This window comes from Gopherus flavomarginatus, chromosome 5 (genome assembly GCF_025201925.1).
Source record: "Gopherus flavomarginatus isolate rGopFla2 chromosome 5, rGopFla2.mat.asm, whole genome shotgun sequence".
Lineage (NCBI taxonomy): Eukaryota > Metazoa > Chordata > Testudines > Testudinidae > Gopherus > Gopherus flavomarginatus.
The window spans coordinates 139,631,514-139,658,356 of NC_066621.1; the positions used below are offsets into that span (position 1 = coordinate 139,631,514).

Here is a 26,843-nt window from a genome sequence, read left to right on the forward strand (position 1 = left end):
ATGATATGCAGTATAAGTTGTTCCAATAACATAAGTTCCGTGGGGGCTGCACGATATTCCCTCTTTATCAAGGGCCTGGCTGCAGCGGTTGAATTGGGATGTTGAAGTGGCATGACTAATTGTGAGCAGTGAACCAGTACTTTTGCCCATCAGTTACTATGTTGTATTCCACAATCTATTATTCATTGGTACAAAAACTAAGGGCGTGTCTAAACTTACGGCTAGATCAGTACTGCTGGGATCGATGCAATAATGTCGATCTACAAGGCAGTTAGGCCTTGGCAATAGAAAAATAGTGACATGTTAAATACTGAAAATATTGAGCAGGCATAAAATAAACTGTGTTTAATATCAAAAACAACAACAGAGGCTACTTAACTTACTCTGGTCTTCATTTTTAAAAATTAGTCTGTGAAAACCTCTTCAGTGAATTTGCCACAAAATTTAGTCCTACTTGCCCAGGGGAAGCTCTATGTATTTTGCCGCCTCAAGCACAGCAGTCAGGCGGCCTTCAGCGGCACGTCTGCAGGCGGTCCACTGCTAATGCAGGTTCGGCGATGTTTCTGCGGGAGGTCTGCCGGTCCCGCACCTTTGGCATGCCCACCGCCGAATTGCCACCAAAGCTGTGGGACCGGTGGACCTACCGCGGAAACGCCGCCGAAGGCTGCATGACTCCCGCCCTCTCAGAAACCGGCAGGCTGCCCCCCACGGCTTGCCGCCCCAGGCATGCGCTTGCTGCGCTGGTGCCTGGAGCTGCCCCTGCACTTGCCATGAAATACACTGGCCCATCACAACAGCATAGGTTTCCCCTTCTTCCCGTTTAACAGGACAGCTCCATCCACTAGCCTCCTAATTCCTTCCCCAAACACATACTCCCCAGATCTGAACATAGCTACTCAACACCCTTTCCTCATCAGACTGAGGTTTTGGGGGCAGGTGAGGGTGGAAAGAAAGTTACAAAATCTAGGACCTTGCCTTCAAGGAGTCTACGACCATGCAGTCAGTTCCAGATTTGCTTGAACTGGCCTTGGTGGTGCAGACTTGATCAGACAGCAGCACCAAAAGATAGATCCTCTTTCCCTGCAGGTCCCTCGGGTTAGGAGATCATACTTCCTGCCTTCTTTGCAGCCAAAAATCTCAAGACAACATCCTGGGTATTTCTACACTGCAATCAAAGGTGTAATTACAGCACTGATTGGTACATCTACACTAGATTATGCCTTTGATTGCAGGATAGACAGACTCTGTAAAGCAAACTTGAGTTTCCAGGTTGCTATGGATATCTGTGAAATATACTTTTTATTAAGAGGTCAAATGTCAAGGAAATGAGGCTTGTGTTCAAACTACCTTCATGTAAGATAACATGGGGATGATCTCCATTCTGCTGCCGCAGACTTGGGCATGGAAACTCCGTCTCTTGCGGGAAAACAATCCATCAGTTTGTTTGACACTCCTATTTGCACCCCTGACTCTGCGTTGTAGCATGTCCAGTGTTTTCCCAGTGGTAGCACTCCAGCAGAATTATTTACATACCCTGTGCCACTGAAATAATGGACTTGCATGCACTGAAGCCAATCGGAATTTTGCTCGCGATTTCAATGGGAGCAAAATTAGGCCCAACTGAGGCCTGGGGTACAGCAACCTGGGGAGGATTCAGTGCTTCATAGAAAAGTGATAGAACAGGAGAAAAGACAAAACAAAGCACTAAAAACAGCACCACCACTAGACTTGAGGTCAAATCCTCCTGTCCATCTCAGCAGCATAAATCCAGAGTAACTGTTGGCTCAATGGAATGACTGGAGCAGAATCCAACCCTAGGTTTTTACAGGCTATTTACCAAAAAAAAAAAAAAAAAAAAGACATTATGGGGTTCCCCCTCCCCCTCACTACCAATCTCAATTTAAACCTTTTTCCTGCCCCATGTTAGCTGCCATTTTAACACTGCAGCTACATTCCAAGTCTTCTGTTCCTTTTAACAACTCAGTTGTTTGGTTTAAATTGAGGTGCTCTATACACACCTCAATTTAAAGCAAAGACTCTGAAGTGCGATTGCAACTGAGGAGATGCAGCTGAACCCAGTAGTTTACATAAAGGCTGAGGTGGTGCTACCTATTTTTAGTACGGCTGGGTTAAATAAAGTGGCTTATTCATCTGTGAGGTTTTAAATGAATTCCAAAGAGGACAAAGAGGCTTGTGTTTTTCTCCCACCCATTTTTTCAGCCTAGTTTCTACATGCAGAGCTAAATCCATCCTGTCTTGTTCCAAGAGTGAGTCAAAATAAGCCTAGAAAATTATTTGCTAGATCAGCAAGAGCCACCATTCTGCTGGAAATTATCTATGTATTTTCATATTCACTATGAGGAGAGAGGAAGTAAATAAAATAATACAAAGCATCAACACACAGGACCAAATGACTTCAGTGGAATTACTTTGGACTTAATTCATTGTGGCCAAGATACAAATTTGACCCATTGGGCCCCAAGGAAATAAAAAATGAATACAATTATTTTATTATTGTATAACGTTATTTTAAACTCTGCTTTACATAAATGCTGAATATATTGAAATAAGCACAGCACATGACTACTGTTAGCATGCTACGCTCCTGACCCAAGGAAGGCCAACTCTCTGATAACGGACAGAGCTACTGCATTTTTTTAAAGCTTTATTGTTTTGTATGAGCAGAGCATTTGCTTGTTCACCATTGTAATGGTCCCTCACTCTCCCACTCGGAGGCAGGCCACTCAGGCTGGTCCTGTCTGGCCAGGACCAGAGTCTGCTAGACAGCCAAGAGCTGATAATAGTCCCTGCCAGGCTTTAGCCTGGGTTTGGGTAGCTCAAGCAGTCAACCCTTAAACAGAGCTATCCGGGCTGGCAGTGTCCTGGGCAGAGCTCAGGCAGCCAGCAAACAAAACAGTCTCTCAGGGCTGGCTTAACAAGGGGAAAGGAACACAAGCCAGAATATGGAAAGAACAGATTAAAGAATATTAGGTTACGTAGATATATTTGAGTCGGCAGAGCCTGATGAAATTCACCCGACAATACTTAAGGAACTAGCTGATGCAACCTCGGAACCATAATGATTATCTTTGAGAACTCATGGAGCAAACTAAGGAAATGTGGTCTATATCAAAATACTATAAGCTGTTGTGTATAACTAGTTGAAAAACTGTACTCAAAGAGTTGTTATCAATGCTTTGCCCTCAAATTTGGAAGACATATCTAGTGAGGTCCTGCAGAGGTCCACCCTGGGTCTGGTACTATTCAGTATTTTCATTAATCACTTGAATAATGAAGTGAAGAGTATGCTTAAAAAACCTGTGGATAACACCAAACTGGGAGAGGTTGGAAGGGATTTGGAGGATAGAATTAGAACTGAAAGTGAGTTTGATGAATTGGAAAATTGGTCTGAAATCAAAAAGATGAAATTCAAGTACAAACTGCTACACTTAGGAAAGAAAAAATCAAATGCACAAATACAAAGTGAGAGTAACTGTCTAGGCAGGAGAAGTGCAGAAAAGGACCTCGGGTTTATAGTGGATCACTAATTGAATATAAGCCAATGATGTGATGCAGTTGTGAAAAAGGCTAATATCATTCTGGGGTGTATTAACAGAAGTGTTGTATGTAAGATCTGGGAGGGGACTGTCCTGCTCTACTCAGCACTGGTAAGGCCTCAGCTGAAGTACTGTCTCCAGTTTTGGGCACCACATTTTAAGAAAGATGTGGACAAACTGCAGACAGCAGGCCCGCCGACAGCAATTCTGGGCTCCAGGGCAGACCAGTCAATGGGCCCCCATGCACACACAAGCCGTGCCCATGTGGATGTGGGCCACCTGACATTTGGGCAGTGCTGCACCACACATTTAGGCTGTGCTGCTAGGTGCACTCTTCCGGCATGGCCAGGGCTTCTACCTGTCCATCCTGTCGGGTTGCCAACTGTCTAACTGCACAAACCCAAAGAACGCCTCTGTCCTGTCCCTTCTCTGAGGCCCCACCTCCTGCTCACTCCATTCCCCCTCCTTCTGTCGCTCGCTCTCCCCCACCCTCACTCACTTTCACCAGGTTGGGGCAGGAGGTTGGGGTGCGGAAGGGGGTGAGGGGTTGGGCTCTGAAAGGGAGTTTTGGTGTGGGAAGGGGTACGGGCTCCGGGAGGGAGTTTGGGGGCTAGAGGGGATGTGGGGTACGTGCTCTGGGAGGGTGTTTGGGTGCGGAAGGGTGCGGGGTTGGGTTCTGGGAGGGAGTTTGGGTGCGGGGTGTGGGATCTAGGCTAGGGTGAGGGGTTGGTATGGAGGAAGAGGTCAGGGTGTCGGCGCTTACCTTGGGCGGCTCCCGAAAGAGACTCGCACACCCCTCTGCCAGCAGCTCCCAAGCAGGGGGCCCAGGGAGTCTCCGCATGCCACTGCCTCCAGGCACCAGCCCCAAACCTCCTACTGGACACAGTTCCCGGCCAATGGAAGCGGTGAAGTCAGCGCTCGGGGTGGGGGGCAGTGCAGAGACCACCTGCCCCCACAGGTGCCATAGGACCATTCCGGATGCTTCCGGGAGTGCCGCAGAGTGAGGGCGGGCAGGAAGCCTGCTTTAGCTCTGCTGTGCTGCCAGCAGCGGCAGCAGGCAGGGGCCCCTGGGCCCTTTTAAATCGTCCGGGCCCCTGGGCAATTGCTCCCTTTGACACCTCCCCCCTTCGCCATCAGTGGGCCTGGGAGATAGTGCAGAAGAGAGCTACAAAAATGATCAAAGATTTAGAAACCCTGACCTATGAGAAAGGGTTAAAAAAAACTGGGCACGTTTAGTCCTGGGAAAGAAGACTGAGGGAGGAACATATGTCTTCAAGTGTGTTAGAGGCTGTTACACAGAGAACAGTGATCAGTTGTTTTCCAGATCCACTGAACGCAGGACAAGAAGTGATTGGCTTAATCTGCAGCAAGGGAGATTTAGGTTAGATATTAGGAAAAACTTCTGAAATATGCTTCCAACACAGGTTGTGAAATTCCCATTACTGGATGATTTTTAAAAACAGGTTAGACAAATACCTGAGATGGTCTAAATATACGTGGTCTTGCTTCAGCACAGGGGGATAGATTAGATGACCTCTTAAGGTTCCTTCTAGCCCTACATTTCTATGATTAATCAGTTTTAATTATATGCGATCATTGTGACAGTGTACCCCATAAGGCTTTATGGGGTGGGGGTGCTCATAAATGTATGTATGATATAACTGGAATAGAGTTTTGCTACATGTAAAGGTTATGATCTACTAGTTATGTTCATCCTAGTTGTATGCAGGCACCATTTGTGTATTCAAAGTTATGAACATTGGCTGTATAATTGCTTGATTTCTAAGTAGCCTTAGTTAAAACATTTGGTCACTTCTTGGGAAAGGAATGTGCAAATTAAGTGCTCAATCCAGAAGCACTTAACAGACAAAAGAGCTTGGAAGGCTCTAATCCACGTAAGTAGTCTTCCTGGAGACATACAAGATACTATGTGTAAATTGGCTTCTGCCCGCAAAGACTGAGTCATGCATGGATATGTGACTTGCCCAGGTGACTCCAGAACTCCATCTTGGAGCTGAACTTTGCATAGGAGTGAGGAAGGGGGTCTCCACCCACAAGAGAGAGTCTATTTAAACCCATGAGAGACCCCTCCATTTTGTCTTCAGCTGGCTAAAGAAGGAGCCTCTCCACCCTGCCAGGATACTTAAAGGAAACTGAAACAAAGGACAGTAACTACAGAAGGTGTGAGTGATTGCTGGACCTGGGCTAAAAGGAGATTAGCCTGTAAAAGGGAGCATTCTGGAACTGGTGAGGATCTTATCTGTATTTAGTTTGATTAGACATAGATTTGTGCATTTTATTTTATTTTGCTTGGTAACTTACTTTGTTCTGTCTGTTACTACTCGGAACCACTTAAATCCTACTTTCTGTATTTAATAAAATCACTTTTTACTTATTAATTAACTCAGTATGTATTAATACCTGGGGCAGCAAACAGCTGTGCATCTCTCTCAATCAGTGTTATAGAGGGTGAACAATTTATGAGTGTACCCTGCATAAGCTTTATGCAGGGTAAAACGGATTTATTTGGGTTTAGACCCCATTGGGAGTTGGGCATCTGGGTGCTAAAGACAAGCACACTTCTGTGAGCTGTTTTCAGGTAAATCTGCAGCTTTGGGTCAGGTAATTCAAACTCTGGGTCTTTGTTGAAGTAGACAAGAGTGTCTGGCTTGGCAAGACAGGGTGCTGAAGTCCTGAGCTGGCAGGGAAAACAGGGATAGAAGTAGTCTTGGCACATCGGTTGGCAGCTCCCAAGGGGGTTTTTGTGATCCAACCCGTCACAATCATAATACCCACTAATATCAGGCCTCAGTCACTGTAACAATTTAGTACTTACAGGTAACACAGCTGAACCTTTACGTCAAGTGATTTAGATTTTAAGTTTCTTGGGGTGAGGCTGTCTTTGTTTATGTTTGCATAGTGCATATACAATGGAGTCCTGATCTATCACTAGGGCCCTACCAACTGCTCTGAAGGCAGCACAAAAGTGAGGGTGGCAATCTGGGGACCCCTCTACAACAACTTTGCAACCCCTCCCTCCCCCTCATGATCCCATTTTGGGTCATGACTCCCACGGATACACCACCGTGAAATTTCAGATGTGAACACCTGAAAACGTGAAATTGACTAATTTAAAAACCCTCTGGCTGTGAAACTGATCAGAATGGAAGTGAATTTGGTAGGGCCCTATCTATCACTATCCTTAGGCAAATAAATAACTAAGTGGTAGAGTGTATCTTTGGTGAGAAGCATCCTGGGTTTTAACCCTGTTGATGGTTATAGTGTCTGGATGTACTGGACCAGGCCGAGGTTTAGTACATGAAAACAGCACTAGATAACAGAATACCCATTGCAGGGAATTCCATTCTTTTAGTATTAAACTGGCACAACAATTTTCCAATAAACTAAATGGTCAGACTAACTACAGGCCAGCCCAAGGGAAGAATCGTAGATCAGAGTCTGCAGGCCCTGTGGGGAGAGGGCACTCCCTCATAAAGCAGACAGCTGTGCCCAGTCCTCCTAAGCTACAGGATGGGTCAGCCCACTGGTGGAACTCTGAGAGGGGAAAAAAATAAAACAAAAAACCAGAAGGCCCATGCTCACCATCAGCAGGAACCAAGCTGTGGAGAATGAAACTCAGGCCAAGAGCTGCCTTCTGATCCATCTGCCAGATGTTTCCTCCCTCTCTGGTCCTGCTGCCAGAGAGGGAACTGGAGCCAGTCTGTGAATTGCAGTGCTTGCAGGAGATATAGGCCCCTCCAATGAGTGAGAGTCCTGGTTAGCTGGTGCTTAAAGCCAACCCTGAATGAGGGACACAGTCCATAAATACTAATGACATTTCTAGTAAAAACTCTGCTCCCTGACCCTACATAGGCCTCTCTTCTAAGCAGGGCCAGCCTTAGGGCTGGGCCACCCAGGCAACCATCCAGGGCTCAATGGTTAAGGGGTTGCTGTGCAGCAGTGCAGAGGTGCACCCTGCCAATGTAGTCAGAAACTGGTCCTGGTTGCTTGGGGAGCACGGTGTGGGAGGGCACCCTGATTTTTCCCTGCTTCCTCCCCACTAAAGAACATGGGAGGGTAGCAGGGGGTTGGGGTGTGGGAGGAGGTGTGAGGTGCAGGCTCTGGGCGGAGCTTACCTCAGGTGGCTCTCCAGAAGCAATGACATGTCCCTCGGCTCCTAGGCACAGGGGTGGCCAGGTGGCTCTGCATGGTGCATGCTGCATCTGTCCACAGGCAGTGCCCCCGCAGCTCCCATTGGCTGAGGTTCCCAGTCAGTGGGAGCTGCATATCTGGCTCTTGGGGCAAGGCAGCACACAGGGCCCCCCGGCCGTGCCTCTTCCTAGGAATCGAGGGACATGTCACCACTTCCAGGGAGCTGCGTGGAGCCAAGTAAGGAGCCTGCCTTAACCCTGCTACACTGCTGACCGACCTTTTAATGGCCTGGTCAGCAGTGCTAACCAGAGCCACCAGGGTCCCTTTTTGACTGGGTGTTCTGGTTGAAACCCGGACACCTGGCAAGCTGAGGAGAGACAGCCAGGTAATGGGCTGGCCTGTAGGTTAACAGGCACTAGCACTCCCCACCCCACATCCTACGCCCAAGATGACTGTGCACGCACAAGACCCAGGTGCACTTTGCTTCTACTACTAAAAGGAGCAACAAAATATGTTGCACACTGCAACTAGCCCCAGCCCTTCCAGTGGACTCCAGCCCTGGCCTTTGGCACAGGATACTCTGAGTTGTCTCTTTGCTCCTTCTCCTGCTGCATGCGCTGAAGGAGGCCAATATAAACTCAAGTTGTTGGATGTGTTTGCGTGAAAGAGGATTAAAAAAAATCAGCAGCCTGGAATATCTTAAACCTCCTTGCCACGCTCTCTTTGTGCTGGTAGGAAACACTGGGACAATATTTCCTACATAAAAGGCTTACATGCGTATATCTTAAAATGGAAAAGTTTTTGCCACAGAATTCTGCCAAGAACAGTGCATATTATTCTAGATTTACAATGAAAATTGTTTTACAACTGATCTAGATACATAGAGTACAGCCCTGAAATGGGGATTTGGCTAAATCCAGCACATAGGTCAAATAAGAAAATATATACAGGCTTGGGAAAACACCATGTTGTGTTCATAAAAGGCCTTAATATCTAGGTGTACAGAGGATATATCAGACCAGACAGGCAGTACTGGATAGATGCTATAAAGTGATACAAAATGAAGGCTATAAGATCTAGTGGCTAAAAGAAAGGATTGATAGCAAGAAAGAGATTGGGCTCTAATCTAGCCTGGGCCACTGAATTATTGCCTGAATTTAAGTATGTCATTTGACCTTTTGTTTTTCAGTCACATAACATGGAATATTGCATAAACTGTGGCTCCTCAGTGAGAACCAGATGCTATATTTGCATAAAACTTCCCTGCTTAAATGAATTGTCCATAACCATTCTTACTTATATAGCAATTTACCTCCAACTACACTTTTTCCCCACCATTCTGTATATACAATATATATAGTTTCAAATATGAGAGGACCTGAGCTTGCAGCTTTTACTAGGATTTCATCAGAAAGTCACATAAGTATGGACTGCAGGATTGGGCCCATAATTTGCCTCACATGGGCAAATAATTACAAGCACACTATGATCTCACCGGATAATATATATTCATATACAACAGATACACCATAGTAAATGTATACTGAATATGCATTGTTGCAGATATATTTGTATATACTGTACACCTATGGCATATTTTATATATGCCCATACAAAGCATATACATCACAGATGAAGTTGTTCTAGACTTGGGGCTAACTCTGCTCAGAAGAACTCAAAAGAGAACTGAGGCTACTTCCACTCCCATAGCTTCCTGTGATTCCCACCGCACCCTAGCTGCTTGTGTTGGTAAAGAACGCTTTTTACTGACTTGCCATTTATTTTGATTTATCCCATCACTTTTCTTTTAAATGCATTTTAATAAAGTTTAAGGCCATGATTAAAATTCTCATGTCGAATTCTATCAGGACTGCGCATGCTGGCACTAAATCAGAAAAGTTGTATATGCCAGCATTTCTACAAGTTGCCAGGAAAACAGTACTCCATAGACCAACGTATCCTGTAATTAAGCTGCAGCTACTTCTTTTGGATCTACACTTTCTAGGGGCTGGTCCACACTAGGGGGGGAAATCGATCTTAGATACGCAACTTCAGCTACGTGAATAACGTAGCTGAAGTCGAATATCTAAGATCGGATTACTCACCCATCCAGACGGCGCGGGATCGATGTTCGCGGCTCTCCGTGTTGATTCCAGAACTCCGTTGGGGTTGATGGAGTTCCAGAATCGATATAAGCGCGCTCGGGGATCGATATATCGCGTCTAGATTAGACGCGATATATCGATCCCCGAGCAATCGATTTTAACCCGCCGATATGGCGGGTAGTCTGGACATACCCTAGGATGACACCATCCTCTGAGTAACGAACCAGCAGTGCTTTATTTTACCGGTTCAAAGCAAAGAGCTCTCAACATGGAATTTATAAAGGAATAGGGATATCAGATTCTCTTTCCAAATTATAGTTCTGAGATCCACAACTCATACGACACAGGCATGACACTACAGCGCATTTATTTATGCTATGGCAGGGCTGAGCATTTGATGAATATGCTCATCTGCCTAGGATTCTCCTCTCAGATCAGGTTTACACTGACTTCAGAGGACTGACTCTTGCTGAAAGCAGAGGGAAGCCCCTAGACTCCAAACTGAATTTACCATTACATGTTTTCAGCCTGATCAACCTAATATCAGCTGTTTATTTGGAGGAGTCCCTGCTTACATCCAGGGCCGGCTCTAACTTTTTTGCCACCCCAAGCAAAAAAAAAAAAAAAGAGCACTGCCCCGCTGTAACATCCCCCACCAAGTGCCGCGCCACCCAAGTCCCCACCCCCTCGATCACCACGCCATGCTGCCCAAGTCCCTGCCCTCCGAGCGCGGGGCCAAGCTGCACCGCCCAAGTCTTCACCCCCCGAGTGCTGCCCAGCCTAACCAAAAAACCCAAAACAACCCCCAAGCGCTGCCCTGCCCCAAGGTGCCGCTCCAAGTATGTGCTTGGTTGGTTGGTGCCTGGAGCCAGCCCTGCTTACATCACATCCTTACTACAGGCCATACAGAACATTTCCACTCACCTCTTTCAGGGCAGTCGTCTCTTCCAAATGCACACTCCTAATTCATAATCTTTACTCTGCTCCCAGAACAAACAACCAACCCTATTTCTCTTGAGTTCAAGCGGTTACTCCTGCTTAATTCTAAATAGCTGAATGGTTGTGGCCCAGTGTGTCTGACATTCTGTGTTAACCTTCTTGATTATGCTCAGATAAATTTGTTAGTCTCTAAGGTACCACAAGTACTCCTGTTGTTCTTGCTGATCTTTCACTGTGGTCAGAAGCAGCAGGTTACTTAAGCCTGCCCTGTTCTTCATTAAGTTCTCAGGCCTTAAGACTTTCACCAAAAGCCATTCATTGCTTGGTCTTCTCAACATTTAAAGCTACAGATGCTTATTTATGCTGATGTTTTTGACAGTTTTATTTTTATAAAACTTCAGATATTTTAAAAGATGTGTGTTGCAAAAAGAAGACCACTGTCTGCTACAGGGTTTCTCAAACAGGGGTCGCCACTTGTGTAGGGAAAGCCCTTGGCGGGCCAGACTGGGGTGTTTAGCTGCCCCACCTGCAGGTCCAGCCGATCGTGGCTCCCACTGGCTGTGGATCACTGCTGCGGGTCAATGAGAGCTGCTGGAAGTGGTGCAGACCAAGGGACTTACTGGCTGCCGCTTCCAGCAGCTCTCATTGGCCTGGAGCAGCGATCCGTGGCCAGTGGGAGCCATGATCGGCTGGACCTGCAGACGGGGCAGGTTAACACACCAGCCCGGTCCACCAGGGGCTTTCCCTACACAAGTGGCAACCCCTGTTTGAGAAACCCTAGTCTACTAGATGCATCATCTTACCATTTTCAGGCCTGCTCACCTTTTCCACCTCCCTTTGTTTAGAAATTTATAAAGCCACCCACCACCTATGTCCCACACAGTGCGGAGATCACAATCCAAAATGCAATGGGTGAAGTTGGAGCTAATGAAACTGAGAGACTAGAGGGATCCTACCATGGCCAAAAGTTGTGCCTGGTTCTCTTAATATACCTATAGGCCCTGCCCACACTAAGCTAAATGATATGTGTTTACCATATATCTCCATGATCACCCCTCAGCAAGGGCTGCAAACTCTTTGGCTGTTAAGATAGACAGGGACAAACCTAGTTAGGGACAAACCATTTACAACATCCATTGCAGAAAACACCCTACATCCTGATGGAAAACAAATTCCAGGGATTAATGAGACCACCATATGTTTTCAAAGTACCTAGAATTCGAACTTATGATTCTAGAGTTGGAAAGGCTAGTGAAATAACTTTGTACCACAACTGTCTACCATCACTCATTACATACACTCTCTATCTAACCCCTTTGAGGGCTGAGGAACAGGAAGGGTTAAAAAGAAACAGTCACTGGGGAGACATCTGCAACATGCCAGTACAGCACTTCAATTTAGCAGGAAAAATTGACACCTCTTTGGGGAATTTTTGTATATGGGTAGTTAGGTCTACTCATCCTCTTGTATAATAGAGGCTGAAGAACTTGTCCTAAGATTTGGAGTAAGAGTCAACAGAATTGCACCATTTTGGCACAAAGCTCATTTTCAGTCAACGAATGCATCCTGTCAAACGCAAGACGTGTAGAAAAAGCACATTAAAGTTTAATGCACATGGTCCTAAATGGTGGAGCTGTCTGAAAGGCTTTGCACAGCATGACATGGCTGTCTTCATTAACACATGAGAGCAGACAGACACCACTGGGAGTCTAACAGTGCAGGAAACTTTCTTCGGCATTTCCTTTTCCAGTCAAATTCATGTGAACTCTGTAAACAAAACTGAATATGTCCATAAATGTTTCAAAGGATGACTCATTAACCATTGAAAGGAAGCATGCTCTCATGGCTACCGCACACCTCTGGAAGCCAGCAGGCCTGTGTTCTGTTCCTAGCTCTGACACAAACTTGCTGCATGACCTCTGTCAAGAAAGTTACCCTCCCTAGGCCTCATTTTCTTCATCTTAAAATGGGGACAATGGTTCCTTATCTCAGAGTGACTGTTAGACTTCATTCATTAATGGGTGTAAAGTACTTTAAAATCTTCAGATGAGAATGAGGTGGATGTGAAAAGTATTATGTTTCCAAGTACTCGGTCAGTCTAGTGCAATGGTTCTCAAATTTCTTTGATCAGTCCCCACTTCTGTGTGTCTATAGTTGTTTATGCCTCCCCTGCCCGCCAATACATATACTACCACGCAGATCTGAAGGCAGAGCAGAGAGCAGCAGCTGCTGTCCGGGCACCCAGCTCTGAAGGCAGCGCCACACCAGCAGCAGCAGTACAGAAGTAAGGGTGTCTGGCCATGTGAAAAGTGATATTTGTAATCACTTTACATACCAGACTTAGCACTTCATTACCACCCTTACTTTCTACACTGCTTTTGCTGCCTTGGGGCTGACAGCTGGAGCCCCGCTGCCTCCAGGTGAGGGATTTGGGGTTGTGGGGGGGGGGGGGGGAGGGAGGGAAGGAAAGCCTGAGCCAAGGCTGCCTCCTAGTGCAGGATTGGGAGGAAGGGTTAGAAGAAACTTCATGTGGAATATGGTTGACATAGCAGGCTGTACATCACCCTTTTCCAATCTCCCATGGATAGAGTGTGTGTCCAGAGCACAGTTCTGCTCCAGTGATTTCCAGCTGCTAAAATGGTACCAGGTGCTGTTGCAGCTGAGCACAAGCTTGAGCAGCCCAAAGACTGCACTGTTACAGACTGGGATGTTGGCAGTCAGGTCTAGGGGGTGGAGCAGGCGTACAGATTGGGAACAAAGGGTCAGCACCAGAGTCAACTGCCAGAGCAAGGCGGGGTCAAACCAGAGTCAGAACCAGGAACTGAATTGAGAGTAGGAGCCAAGGGCAGATGCCAAATGCCAGAGCCAGGGGCAAGCTGGAGTCAGGGTTAGAGCCATGACTGGTTACTGAGAATTGGAGGCAAGTCATAAAGCCAGGAAGACAGGCAAAGATCAAGCATGATGGGAACAGGAGCAAAGGCAGGAGCTGACCTGGAACTGGATTGGGTGCAAGAGGCAGGCACAACAGAAAACCACCCTGTTCCTCAGACAAACTTCCTGTTCCTCCTCCTGGCTTAAATAGTGTAGTTGGACCAATCGGTGTAGCTGGGTGATCCTCCAATCACAGCTCCTGTGTGTGGTGCCTTGGCTATAACCCAGTGGTTCTCAAACTTTTGTATTAGTGACCCCTTTCACATAGCAAGCCTCTGAGTGTGCCCCCCCCATATAAATTAAAAACACTTGTTAATATATTTAACACCATTCTAAATGCTGGAGGCGAAGCAGGGTTTGGGGTGGAGGCTGGCAGCTTGTGACCCCCCCCCATGTAATAACCTTGCGACTCTCTGAGGGGTCCCAACCCCCAGTTTGAGAACCTCTGCTATAGCCCTAGTCACTTCACAGCCCAGCTAATTTCAGCAGCCACTGGGTGGAGACCAGGAAGTGGCAGCTATCTGGAGATGCCCAGGCCTGGATTCATAACCTAGGACATTGCATGCCCTAGCTTGTGCTGGGAGCTGAACTAGCTCCAGGACTGGGAGGCCATAAATGTGGCATACAACCCTTGCAGTTGAACTAGATCTGAGAATATTGCCTTGATACATTAGGAAAGTTGTGTATTTAGTCACCACGGATTGTGAAGACCAACCACTTTGCTCTCTGCATCCACCACCTCCTCTTCCCAGACAGAACTGAAAGAGAGATCCCTATCCCAGAATAATCACTCACCTGGGCTATGGAAGACCAATATACAAACTCTCCCACATCCCAGGTGAATGCTGTAACCAATGCACTATTGACTATTCTGGATTGGGTCTCTCTCCCTGTTTTTTTGGTCAAATTTGCATTGTGATGTGGAGCAAAAGCAGATGTTGAAACCTCAAAAATGTCATGAAACTGCATTTTTATTTTCCAGACAACCCTACTGCTGACTGCTGTGGAGAGGGGAGATTTGGGGCTAGAACATAAAAATGGCCATATTAGTTCAGAGCAATGGTCCATCTAGCTCAGTACCTAGTATCCCGATAGTGGCCAATGCCAGGTGCTTCAGAGGGGCAACAGAACAGGGCAATCATCCAGTTATCCATCCCCTGTCATCCACTCCCAGCTTCTAGCAATCAAAGGCTAATGAAGGACAGAGGAAAAGAATCAAAAAGGCAAATTACAAGATTTCCACCTCCTAGGGATAAGCAAAAGTTACTATGACTCTCATCACTGACTTATTTAAAAGCCTAAAAATATATCACTTGGCAAACTTCAAATGCTCAGTGCCTCACACCTGCTCTAAAACTGCCTTCATTTCATTCCTGTGGTACTGATGCAATTGCACAGCACTTCCTATTCCTGTCCATTCACATGCCATGACGGGCTTAGAATGTTTTCCTGCTTTGTACAGCTGTAGGTGTGGAACTCGGATGGCAAACTCCTCCTATCTTTTACATGGAGATTTCGGCTGGCTTCTGCTCATGTGGCCAGAGCAATGGTATAGAGTGATTGTCAAGTATTTGCTGTGAAGAACACAAGATGCTATATCGTTTAATAGCAGTGATACGCCTTTCATTTTTCTCCTTTTTACCCAATGCTTAAAAGCAGCAATTTATATGCCTGGCATTTCAGAAATGTTTAAAATTAAAGACTACAAAGTAATCCTTGTAATGCCTACATAATGTGACATGGAACATTGCCACTTAGCAAATTAAACAAGAGTCATTAAAGGTGATGTAAGAATATGGATACAATAGCAGTATTATTACCTGTGATTCCTGGAGACAGTTAAGGCTTGAATAAAACATACTGGAGAGGTTGGCATGATTTAGGATTTACATTTTCATATTAAGAGGTGTAGACTTCCACATGGCTTAATTAACACTCAGGAGCAGTTATTCACAATCATTGATTTCTCTCTCTGTTTGGTGTTTGCTTTGTGTTGTTTCAGGTGCCAAGATTGCATTTTGAACATTGATTCTGAAACATTTCAAATATTTTAAATTCAAACCATTGTTAACAGATGCCTTGTGCTGAAACTCCCCTGTTTCTTGTCTCTGGGACACAGCTGCCCTAGCATGGGCCTATCTACACTTAAAACACTACAGCTCCCCTGCTTTAATGCTTCAGTGTAGACATTCCCTATGCCCACAGTGGGGGTCTTCCACCGCCCCAGGAGACAGTAGCAAGGTCAACAGAAGAATTTGGTCAACCCAGTGTTGTCTGCATGGGGACTTGGGTCAGCTTAACTACACGGCTCAGAGGGGTAGATTTTTCACAGTCCTGATTGATATCATTAAAATGATCTAGTTTTCTAGTGTAGACCAAGCCAAGGAGGGAGTTTTGGAATCACACTGGTAATGAGCCAAATGCTGACCCTTGATTAAGCCTGAACAAAGAAGCTGATTTCCCTGCTTCCTACTAGCACAGCTGTCTGAGTTAAAGCAGTTTCTACGCACCCTCCACACAGAGCATAGGCCAGTAGATCCACATAACTGCAGAGCTACTTGCCACATTTGTGCCCCTTTCATAGCGTACTCCTAGACTTACTCGGTACATCCACAAAGGCATTTAGGGTCCTAACTTCCCTTTAAATCAATGCAAGTTAGGAGCCTACATGCCTTTGTGGATCTTGGCCCTCGTGCTTTTACCTTCTACATGAGCTCCCCACCCATCACGGGCACCAGTGAGCTTGCCATTTTTAAAAAGGGCTCCAGAGGTCATCACAGCAATTACAGGCCAATAAGCCTGCCTTCAGTACTAGGCAAACTGGTTGAAACTACGGTAAAGAACACAATTGTCAGACACATAGATGAACGTAATTTGTTGGGGAAAAGTCAACATGGTTTTTGTAAAGAGAAATCATGCCTCACCAATCTACTAGAAGTTTTTGAGGGGGGCCAACAAGCATGTGGACAAGGGGGATCCAGTGGCTATACTGCACTTAGATTTTCAGAAAACCTTTGACAAAGTCCCTCATCAAAGCTCTTAAACAAAGTAAGCTGTCATGGGATAAAAGCAGGTCCTCTCATGGATCAGTAACTGGTTAAAAGATAGGAAACAAAGGATAGGAATAAATGGTCAATTTTCAGAATGGAGAGAGATAAATAATGGTGTCCCCCAAGGGTCGGTACTGGGACCTATTCAACATATTCACAAATTATCTGGAAAAAGGGATAAACAGTGAGGTGGCAAAATTTGCAGAGGATACAAAATTGCTCAAGATAGTTAAGTCCCAGGCAGACTGCAAAGAGTTACAAAAGGATCTCTCAAAACAGGGCGACTGGGCAGCAAAATGGCAGATAAAATTCAATGTTGATAAATGCAAAGAAACACACATTGGAAAACATAATCCCAACTATATATATAAAATTATGGGATCTAAATTTCCTGTTACCACTCAAGAAAGAGATCTTGGAATCATTGTGGATAGTTCTCTGAAAACATCCACTCAATGTGCAGCGGCAGTCAAAGTAGCAATCAGAATGTTGGGAATCATTTCCAATGAGAAACAGCAGAACTGGAATTAATTTGCAAACTGGACACCATCAAATTAGGCCTGAATAAAGACTGGGAGTGGATGGGTCACTACAAAAACTAAGGCCTTGGCTACACTCACACTTTACAGCGCTGCAACTGGGGTGTGAAAAAACACCCCCCTGAGCGCTGCAAGATACAGCGCTGTAAAGCATCAGTGTAATCAGGGCAGCAGCGCTGGGAGCGCGGCTCCCAGCGCTGCACGCTACACCCGTAAGGGATGTGGCTTACATGCAGCGCTGGGAGAGCTCTCTCCCAGCGCTGCCGCTCTGACTACACTCACACTTCAAAGCGCTGCCATGGCAGCGCTCCCGCAGCGCTGCCGGGGCAGCGCTTTGAAATTCCAAATGTAGCCATACCTTTTATCAGTTTGTTAGTCTCTAAGGTGCCACAAGTACTCCTCATTGATTTTACAAAAACTAATTTCCCCTTGCTAAATACTCACACCTTCTTGTCAACTGTTTGAAATGGGCCACCTTGTTTACATTGGCCTTACTAGCGCTACAAAAGTGATTTCCACTCCTTCTTGTCAACTGACTTCTTGTCAGCCCACTTCCAACTTAATTGAATTGGCTCATTAGCACTGACCCCCCACTTGGTAAGGCAACTCTCATTTTTCATATGCTGTGTATTTATACCTCCCTACTGTATGTTCCACTCCATGCATCTGATGAAGTGGGTTCTAGCCCACAAAAGCTTATGCCCAAATAAATTTGTTAGTCTCTAAAGTGCCACAAGGACTTCTAGCTGTTTTTGCTGTTACATACTAACATGGCTACCACTCTGAAAAGTGAGTTGGATGTCACAGGCTGGTTGTTTTGCAAAATGTCACTTGCAAACCAAGTTTTCCTTGTTACTTGGCAATTCAAACTACTTTCTTTAAAACTACATCTTTAGCTTTCTGAGAGTTAAAATGTATATCCTGTCGAACAATCTCTAACTAAGTCAGCTTAAGCCACATCCTGCCATGTTACTCAAACGGTTTTGTATTGTAAAACATTCCAAGTGTAATAGTCCTGCAGAAGCAATGACCGTCTCTAAATTGTTTTGAGTAGCTGTGATCAAGGCTCAATCTCTTTATACTACAGCGCAGAAGTAAAAATACTCAGCCTACCTACCAAAAATATATCACTCTATAAATTGTGAGCTTAAAATAATCCCGATACTGGTTATGCTGCTGTACAATATTATTGCTGATTATTTGCTTCAGTAATAAGGATACTGGCAAGACAGCAATAGGGCTTTAATCCTACAACTTGTGCCTGGGCATTTCCTGGCTGAAATAAATGGGACTCCACCCACAAAGAATCAGTTGCAAGGTGAGGGTTTTTAACATACCTTATTTCTCTGTAGCAGTTTAGCTTTACATCCTCCTGTATACATCATAACCTCAGCAGACCTGCTTGATGGACCCCCTCTTTGGCTTTGTCTTCATGGCAGCAACTAGTATCAGAGGCTGAGCCCTCAGGTTAGCCTAGGTCTGGGGTGAGCAAGCACACTGCAAAGATCTACACTAGCTACTGCATCCTCACTGATGTTGCACTTACCTGCACATGCTGCTGGGACATCTCAGGGCATATCCTATGCTGCTTTATGCTGCAGTAAGCTGAGCCACTCTATGGTTCTTTCTCAGCGAATTGTAAGAGAACTTGTTTGTCCTTCCAGGCACATGGGGGGAATTGTGGGAAGACATTGGAGGACCAGCAGCACTTGAGTAATTTGGCCTGTATTTTCACTGCAAAGGGGATGAATTGCCAGACCAGGTGAATACATCACATAAGCTCTAACACACACCCCTGCCTGGGCCAGTTTTAAAGCACCACCAACCTCAGGTAGGAGGGTTTTTTTGTATGAACAGGAAGATACTTAGGGGCGAGAACTGGGTAAGAGTCCAGGCTATCTCTGCTGTGAAGACACACCCTTTTAACTAGACTTTTGTGTCAGAAATGGTAGGCATTCCTTTTACAGTAGTTTGATTTCTTTCTATCTATTCCTATTCAGTTTCCCATGAGAGAGCAGAAGCTGTGTGTTAGAGGCAAAGTATTCAGTAAATTTATAGTTGACATCCCTTTCCTCATCTTAAAAGAAGTTAAACTATAAATTCCACTCCAAATGGATATGATTATCTTTGCAGAACTTAAAATACTTCCCCTTCACTGATTCATTTCTCTTCCTATGTTTCTCTTCTGAGCCAGAAAATCTAGTATCTGTTTGGGATACCAGCTTTCAAAGTATTAATCATCGGAAATGTATAGTAGACATCCTTTAGGAAGTTTACTCTGCATTCCAGCAGATGAGCTATCCACATTTGCAACTATACTTACTGTAGGACCTCAGAGTTACAAACTGACCAGTCAACCACACACCTTGTTTGGAACTGGAAGTATGCAATCCGGCAGTAGCAGAGACCAAAAATAAAAAAAGCAAAGAGCACAGAACTGTGTTAAATATAAACTACTAAAAAAAAAAGGGAAAGTTTAAAAAAAAAAGATTTGACAAGGTAAGGAAACTGTTTCTGTGCTTGTTTCATTAAAATTAAGGTGGTTAAAAGTAGCATTTTTTTCTGCATGTAAAGTTTCAAAGCTGTATTAGGTCAATGTTCAGTTGTAAATTTTTGGAAGAACAACCATATCACTTTGTTCAGAGTTACAAATAACCTCCATTGCCGAAGTGTTTGTAACTCTAAGGTTCTACTGTACTATTCTTGTTATGCGTTCGTATCAGCAGCTTCTCCATCACACACACACAAAGAGCACACATCTGGTTCTCTATATTGTGTTATCTTTCATGTTCATTTCAACAGAGAGATTCCATTGCTTCCCTCTTCCGCCTGGTGACTTCAGCTTGCCTATTCACTGCAAAACTTTAGTGATCCAAAATAAGTTTGCTACCATGTCATTCAAATTCCAGCCCAGCACATTTGCACTGTCAGCAATGGATTCAAACTGGCTTAAAACAAAAGCAACACAGTGGAGAATAAGGCCCAGTGTTTGTTTACACACTATTCATCCACTGTTATCTGGGGCCTGCGGTTCCTTTGACTCCAGAGCTCCCATTGGTTGCCAGACATCTGGTTTTTGCCCAGAACATCCAGTTGAAAGGGGATCCTGGTGGCCCCAGTCAGCACCGCTGACCAGGCTGTTAAAAGTCTGGTAAGTTGTGCAGCAAGGCTAAGGCAGGCTCCCTACCTGCCTTGGCTCCGTGCAGCTCCTGGAAGCAGCCAGCATGTCCCTGTGGCCCCTAGGTGCAGGGGTGATCAGGAAAGCTCTGCGTTCTGCCCCTGCCTTGAGCGCTGGCTCTGCTGCTCCCATTTGCCTGGAACCGCAGCCAATGGAACTATAGGGGTGGTGCCTGCGGGTGCCTAGGAGTCAGACATGCCATCCACTTCCGGGAGCTGTGCAGAGCCAGGGCAGGCAAGGAGCCTGCCTTAGCCCCACTGCATTGCTGACTGGGAGCCGCCTGAGGTAAGCACTGCCTGGCTGGAGCCTGAACCCTACCTGCACCACAAACCCATGCTCCAGGTCAGAACCCCCTCCTGCACCTAACTCCCTCCCAGAGCCTGCACCCCAACCCTCTGCCTCAGCCCTGAGCCCCCTCCCAGAGCCAGTACCCCACACGCCCTCCTGCACTCCAACCCTGTGCCCCCAGCCCTGCACTCCTGCACTCCAAACCCTTTGGCCCCAGTCTGGAGCCCCCTCCTGCACCCCAAACCCCTCATCCTCAGCCCCACCCCAGAGTCCAGACCCACAACTGGAGCCCACACTCCCAACCCCCTGCCCCAGCCCGGAGCCTGCTCCTGCACTCCAAACCTCTTAGCCCCAGCCCAGAGCCCCCTCCTGTCCCCCTAAACCACTCATCCACAGCCCAACCCCAGAGCCCACACTCCCAGCCAGACCCCTCATATGATCCTGCACCCCAACACCCTGCCCCTGCCTGGAGCCCCCTCCTGTACCCTGAACCCCTCATTTCTGGCCCCACCCTGCACCCCCAACCAGAGCCCGAACTACCTTGTGAACCCCAACCCCCTGCCCCAGCTCAGTGAAAGTGAGTGAGGGTGGGGGAGAGCAAGGGAGGAGGGAGGGAATGAGGGGGACTGGAGTGAGTGGGGGCTGGACCTCAGAGAAGGGGCATGGCAGCTGCAGGGCCTTGGGGAAGGGGTGGGGCAAGGGTGTTCAGTTTTGTGTAATTAGAAAGTTGGCAGCCCTAATCTGAGAAGGCTCTGCTCATGCCAGCAACAGGAGTGCTCAGAATCCTAGGGGGATGTGTCAGCACTGTGGCTGTTGAACAGGAAGTGAACAGGTGCAGGAGCTGTGGGGCTACAGGCTGTAATGGAAAGAACTTGGAAAGAGAGGGAAATCTAGCTGGGGAGGGGAGATTCAATGTCTGTGAGGGACAAGAGGTGCACTGCTAAAGGCAAAGGGGGAAATGACATTGTGGGAATAAATCTAATCTCCAGATGGGAGGGATAGGGCTTAGGAAGTAACAACAACAACAGGGCGGAGAAAGGTGTTCCTGGAACTGGCCTATTCTCATTCATTAGTGACACCTGGATAGCGTTCTCCTTTCTATGCTTATGTTACTGGCAGGGGTGGTGTGCTTCCCATAGACACCGACTCTGTGGGTGCTCTGGGGATCAAGCTCCCACAGAAAAAAAATAGGGAGCAGTCAGCAACCAGAAGCCACAGTGGTCTGGCAGGGCCCTGGGGCTGGCAGCTGATCAGCTCTTTGACAGGGCCCTGGGGTTGGCCGCTGATCAGCTGTCTGGTGGGGGGCCTGGCTGCCAGCCAGCTGTCTGGTGAGGGCCCGGAGCTGACCACCAATCAGCTCTTCGGTGGGGCTGGGTGGGGGATGGGGCACCAGTCAGTGGTTTGGCGGTTGGCAGGCAGGACTCGGGAGGGCAGAGAGGAACTAGTGGTGGGTGGGTGGGGAGACTTTGGGGGAGGGGTCAGAGCAGGAAGAGGTGAGCAAGCGTGGGGCCTCGGAGGAAGGGGTGGAGTGGGGGCGGGGCCTTGGGCAGAGCCAGGGTGGAGCACCCACAGGGAATAATAGTCCTTCTGAGAACTATAATTCCCCTTCTAAAGTTCTTATCTGCCAGACGTCATCCCTTCCTCCCACATACTCTCCATTTCTGTACAATTTACTTGCAAAACGTGAGCAATTCTCCTGACCGCCCACGCCCATTTAAACCATTCACTTGGAAAGGAGCTCACCAAGCTCATGGCCACAAATGAAAAGAGGCCAGAAAAGATAGCTGTGAAGAGCCCAAATGGTGCTACAGGAAAGAAAGAATTACTTCTGTCCATGTGAAATTGTTTCTGAAACAAAATCTCAGTTTAGGAGTCACCTTTACACTCCTTCGCTTGGCCAGCTGTAGTGCACGTGCTTAATTTGTGTGATGGGGCTGGGGGCTGTTGCCTAGCTCTGATGAATGAGAGGAACGTGCACATGTTTAAAACAGGCACAAATCTACACACAGTACAGAAGAAGTAGTTGTTTACTGTAGAGTTCATACCTATGCTTGACAAAATGGTGCCTAAAGGGTCTGCTTTCTCTTTCAATCACCGGTACCTTTTGCTCTGGGGAATGCAAGACAAGTTGGTTCCGACTAATGTTCCAAAAAAGACACTCACCTTTAGGCTGAAGCACCAGCAGGAGCAATGTCAGCCCAAAGTTGATTTTTCTCCTCAGGAAAAGGAAACACAGGCTAATAAAGAGGAAAATCATCTTGTGTCTCAAACTCAGGAGGCCTGGGCTCAGTCATTGCTTCTGGCACAGGCTTCCTGTGTGACCTTTGGCAAAAGTATAACTGGGTTAAAAAAAGAATGCCCAAAGAATTAGATAAGTTCACGGAGGATAGGACCATCAATGGCTATCAGCCAAGATGGTCAAGGACACAATCCCATGATCTGGATGTCCACAAATCTCTGACTGCCAGAAGTAGGGAGTGGATTTCAGGTGGTGGGTCACGCAATAATTGCCCTGCTCTGTTCATTCCTTCTGAAGCATCTTGCACTGGCCACAGTCAGAAGCCAGGATTGTGGGCTAGATGGGCCATTGGTCTGACCCAGTATGGTCATTCTTATGTTCAGGTCCAAAGGGGCCAGATTTTGAAGTGCTCAACATCAGCACCCAGAATAAGGGATAGATTTTCAGAAGTGCTCAGCTCTTAGAAGCAGCCAGCATGACGCTTCTGGCCAGATTTTTAAGAGATCAGCCCCCCACCATGCTCAGTTTGTTTGAAAATGTGGCCATTTATTTTGGTGCCTAAATTGGAGCTGAGCTCTTCTGAAAATTGGACCCTGATCATGAACCTTAATCTAAAGCAGACATGTTAATTCTCTCTCTTATTCTGATCTCTCTTCGCTATTTCAATTTATCAGTTCTTTGGGGGCAGGGGCCATCTTTTGCTATGTACAGTTAGTGCTAAACATAAACCCCACTCTTGCTTGAAGCATATGTAATATTCATCATTAAATATACGAAGAATGGTATTGCCTCAACAGTCGTTGCTATAGCAATGCCACTCAGGTTCAAGGACAACATATTCCAGCCCTAGCTGTCTTTTTGATGCGTAAAGGAGAGGTTTCCTTCGTCTCTGTGCGCACATATGCTGCACACTGGAATGCAGCAATGCATGGCCTCTGTTTTTTTCTGAATAATATTTATAAATATTCCATTACCTTCGTTAAGAGAGTTTTGAAGGTTCCCTCCCACATAGGTCTGGTAATAGGGGATGTAGCAGCAACTTTGTTCTTCTTGTAAGGTTTAGGTTATTATACATTGTACTGAGAAATGTATCAGGGAAGTTCTGGTGGTACAAAAATAACTTTTTGTTTCTCATGTGGTATTTGTAAACCAAGGGCCAGAAATAGCTATTGGATAGTCAGCTTCAAGTGGTGCCAACTGGTGCACCCAGTGGAAACCTCCAGCCCAGGGCACACTGTGTGCACAGCATTCCCCAGTCATCCGTAAGGAATACAGGTATCTTTCAATTCTAACCCCTGATTAATCTTTGCAGTCAATCTAACTCAGCTTCAGTCACATTAGCTAATGGGCTGCGGAAGGGAGCCACCTTATCCAGACCTGGGAAGACTTTTCCAAGGATAGATACAGGAGAAGCAACAGCATTGCAATAAGGTGGCAACTTGCTCTCCTCTTTCTTGGATCGTTTTAACCGAGCTAGGGCTGAAGCACTGGTGGGAAGCCGCAGCTGAGTGGGAATCTGCACGTGAGAGAGAACGGGACAGCCAGGAAAGGGCCATCGGGGCTGGGTGATCCGGATGTTTGGTAAGAACAAATACCCAGCTGTGAGGAGGCTTACCCAAGCATTCTGAATCACCCCCAACCCCTCTACACACACATGAGACAGTGTGGTCTAGTACATAGGACAATGAATGGGTCAAAAGACCAATTCCCATAACCTTGTGCAAGTCTCTTCCTCTCTCTGAGTCTGTTTCCCTTCCCTCCTTTGTCGATCTTGTTTAGACTGTTAGATCTTAGGGGCTGCAAGAGGATGGTGGCCCATCGCTGGGCCCTGGCTGGGGAGGTCTCAGCCTGCACAAACCTCTGGCAGAAAAACATTTTGGTTTCCCAGAATAAACCAAGTTCTCCTTGAACAGCTGAGTCTTGTGATTAAGGTGGTAACATACGCAGTATGAGACAGTCTAATCATATCACGTACTGTATGTCTCCCGGGACCCCTGCCTCATTCAGTGCACAGAATGAATGGTGCTCAGTTAATGAGCAGCTATTCAACATTTTGTTTTATTCCCATTGTTCAGAGGGTGGCCCCATTCACTGCATGCTATTTAAACCCTGCTCTAGAAACAGGGCTCTTAATGCTCTCCTGGGCTTATCTAGGGGGCTCAGCACTATCGTACCTGAGTGCTTCACAAACATTCATGGACTGATTTTCACAGCACCCCTGCAAGGTGAGCAGGTGGCGAGGCACAGAGAGATTACGGTCAAAAGTATCCACTAATTCTGTAATCACCAATCTGAGATGCCTGGGTCCTGATTCTTCAGAGTACTCAGCATTTTACAGCACTTTGACATCAGTGGGCTTTGAGCATCTAATTACAGCTGTGAGTGCTCTGCACTTCTGCAGCTCCAAACCCAAGGTCTCCAGTCAGGCATTCATAAAACAAAGGACACACAATCAGGGCTTGTCTATACTGGCACTTTACAGAGCTGCAACTCTCTTGCTCAGGGATGTGAAAAAACACCCCCTGAGCACTGCAAGTTTCAGTGCTGTAAAGTGTTAGTGTAGACAGTACACCAGCGCTGGAAGCTGCCTGTGAAAAGTGTCCGCCTATGAAAAAGCCACCTGTGACCAACTGTGAAAAGTCTGATTGAAGTGACTTGCCCAGCATCACACAGGAACACTGGGGCAGAGGTAGAGATGGAATCCAGTTCAACTTTCAGCTGCCTTAGCCATGACACCCTCCTTTCTCTTCCTGCCATCCCCTGCCTCATTCATTACACACGTTCCAACATCTGCAACAAATAAATCAGGGGTCCTACACACAACAATTTCCTTTATTCCACAACCCTGATTCACCTCATACTAGGTTCATCCTGTGCACTCAATGAGACAGGGAAGCCTGTGGAAAAATAGAGCATGTGGTCATGTAAACTAGGAGGCTGTACGCTTCATAACTTCTGTAGGCCGAGCTCATTGCACACGCCAGAGACTCCCTGTATCCCTCCTTTGCCCCCACAAGCTCACTGTGTGCCACCCTCCAATCCTCTATTTCAGGGACTCCCTGCAACTCCCCTGAGTCTTCCCTTGGATAGAGGCTGTTTGCCCCCTATACTCCTCTCCTCCCATACCATGGACCCCCATTCTCCCTCCCATGCCAGGGTCCTGCATTCTTCACCACCAGAGGTTCTGTTTGCCCCAGATTCCAGGGTCCCCCATTCCTCCCTTCCCCCTCATGCCAGAGTCTCCCATTCCCCCCGTGTGCCAGGAGCTCTATCTGCCCCACATTTTCCCCTTCTAGGAATACAGCTGCAACGCTCTAGCAAGTCTCCACCGAGCATGTGCGAACTATGATTTTTCAAAGGCTTATCACTTGACCAAATTTGGTGGATTGTCACAGGAACAGCAAAAAGCACAGCCCTGACACGAAGACTTACAAAAGTCCCAGTACAAAATATCGAGTCCCTATTCCAAAGCATGGAGCTGCTAGAGCTTCTCACAGAAAAGATTACTAGAATTATTTTTTAACATGAGCAAAAAATATTTTCGCCCCCTAGCCTTGGTCTCAGAAACAGCCGAGCTATTTTGGCTGAAATTAAAAAATGAAAAAAAGAGAGAGAGGCAGGGGGAAGCACCTGAGACACACACCCAGGATGGACAATTTTAGTCTCAATAGTTAAAGTTTTAGCTAAGTTATAAGTGACTCAAAACAGGGTCTTATAATGGGAAGTGTCAGAAAACCTTTAAAATGGGAGTGCTAGCTACCTTACCTCTGATAATAGATTAGTGATGGAAGCTTTTCAAAAAGAATGTTATCTGAAGAAGAACCATTTCTAAACTTGCAGTCTGCCGAAGAAGTGCAAGTGTAAC

At 46.5% G+C, this 26,843-nt stretch overlaps 1 long non-coding RNA gene across 1 annotated transcript in view; it reads right to left on the reverse strand.

The window, feature by feature from the left end:
• The window catches only part of LOC127051662 (uncharacterized), a 131,109-nt gene extending 107,089 nt beyond the window's left edge, over positions 1 to 24,020 (reverse strand). Inside the window, exon 1 of the long non-coding RNA XR_007774570.1 lies at positions 23,953 to 24,020. This is a non-coding gene — a long non-coding RNA (uncharacterized LOC127051662). The remainder of the gene's footprint in view (positions 1 to 23,952) is intronic.
• Between the last annotated feature and the right edge of the window lie 2,823 nt (positions 24,021 to 26,843).